Consider the following 2,171-nt stretch of genomic DNA (forward strand, 5'->3'; position numbering starts at 1 on the left):
GACAGTGTGGTGATTTTTCAAAGTCCTAAAGACAGAAATACCAATTATAATATAATAGAGTGATTTATATTCCTTTGGGTGTATACCCAGCAATTCCTTTGGGTATATACCCATACCATTGCTGGGTATATACCCAAAGGAATATAAATCACTCTATTGTAAAGACACATGCACATGTATGTTCATTGCAGTACTATTCACAATAGCAAATACTTGGAATCAACCTAAATGCCCATCAATGATAGATTAGATAAAGAAAATGTAGTACATACACACCATGGAATACCATGCAGCCATAAAAAAGAATGAGATCAGCAGCCGCGGCTGCTGGGCATGGAGAGTGAGTGGCCAGCGCCTGCTGGTGACTGCTCCAGGGCTTCTCCCCTCCTGGACCAGGGGCTGTTCGAAAGCACACCCTCCACTCGCACTGCTTGTTGGGCTCATCATGAAGGCTTGAGCTCTGTGCAGTGGAAAATGCAGTATGTTTGTGACGGAGATGAAAGAGGAGCCTTCCGCCAAAAGGGAACATCAGATCAGCCATAGCTTTGGACTCTACTAGATAGAAAGCACAACAAACAAGTTGAAAAAAGATTTCAAAATTTTCTACATTCAAATGAAAACCCAATATATATATATATATATAGAACAGTGAAGAGGACTTCAAACCGGCTCTGGACTCCAAACCTTGCCAGATACCAGAGCAAAGGAAATAGAACAAATAAATGGGAGCCCAGTGCCTAATGAAAATAGATACATTCCTGATTGGGTACCAGTAGAGAAAAACAACAAACAGTATTGCTGGCATTCCTCTGTAGTTAATTATGAATTTGAAATTGCCCTGGTACTAAAACATCATGCTGATGGTTCTGGACTTTCGGAAATTACTGCAGTGCCACTATCAGGTCTCTTAGAACAAACACTGGAGCTCATAGGAAGAAATATCAATGGAAACCCATATGGGTTAGGGAGCAAGAAACATCTATTACATCTTCTTCTACCTCATGGAGCATTTCAAATAAGAAATATACCTTCATTGAAGCACAATAATCTCTTGTCCTGGTTTGAAGGTTGCAAAGTGGGTAAAATTGAAGGAATAGTATGGCATTGCAGTGATGGCTGTTTAATAAAGGTGCTGGACATAAACAGTCAACAAAACAAGGTGTCTGCCTTCATGAAGCTCACATTCTAATGGGGAAGATAGAAAATAAACAAATGTGTAATATGTCAGGACAAGAACAGCTATTTAAAAAAAAAAAACAAAACAGGGTCCATCATCATCATCTTGGCTTATGCTGATCAATTCAAGATACTTACATGAATTCAAGAGTAGTTATTATCAACGTGAACCTGAACAAATGTGACTCTGCCTTTGATATTAAGTGTTTGTCTAATCATTTTTCAAAAGTAGATAATCAGAAATTTGCTAGACTTAAAGATATAATATTTGATGTATAAAATGCAAATAAAATTAGTTTATTATCATTATATTTTAATCTCGAATATGCTACCGTGTTTAAGAATATCACAAGTTCCTGTTCATTGTGTAACATCAATTTGTCTTCTACCATTTGTGAAGAAATGAATTTTCCAGTTTCAAATACCTATTTAAAATTTTATTAAAAACCAGCAAATTAATTTTAATCTCTAGCCATAAAAACATAAGTAACAGTAAGCTCCTAAGCTTGTACAAAGGCTGGATTCACTCCACTATAATTGAATGGTAATTTCAAGATAACAATTAAACCAAGAATTTAATGTCACTAATTTTCAAAATTAAATAGTTTAAGCTCAATTTGATTTTGCTAGATATTTAACAAAACATATGGCTCAACTTCATAACCTATATGTGTGTATATCTACATCTGTATTTATATATATCATAGTTAGGATTTGAGGATCTTAACATATGTATAAATAAGTATATATACATTCCAATTTTAAATATTAAAATTGCTGAATTTACCTTCATACTCTTTACAAAACTTAAAACATTATGAATGTAGAGAAATTCACCAGAGCCCGTTGCCTATTTGATGGCCATAACTTATTATGTCTTCAAATATGTACTTTTATAGTAAGTTGAAAATTTCATATAATTTTATTTATTAAGAATTCCAATTTAAGTGTAAAGGTACAAGGTAGTGAGAAGGAAACACTACACCTCAGAGAAT

General features: G+C 34.3%; 1 pseudogene; it reads left to right on the top strand.

Moving 5' to 3' along the window:
• The first annotated feature begins 333 nt into the window (after nucleotides 1-333).
• LOC112630179 lies at nucleotides 334-1,455 on the top strand (annotated as a pseudogene).
• Nucleotides 1,456-2,171: the final 716 nt, after the last annotated feature.

Source organism: Theropithecus gelada, chromosome 8, assembly GCF_003255815.1.
Source record: "Theropithecus gelada isolate Dixy chromosome 8, Tgel_1.0, whole genome shotgun sequence".
Lineage (NCBI taxonomy): Eukaryota > Metazoa > Chordata > Mammalia > Primates > Cercopithecidae > Theropithecus > Theropithecus gelada.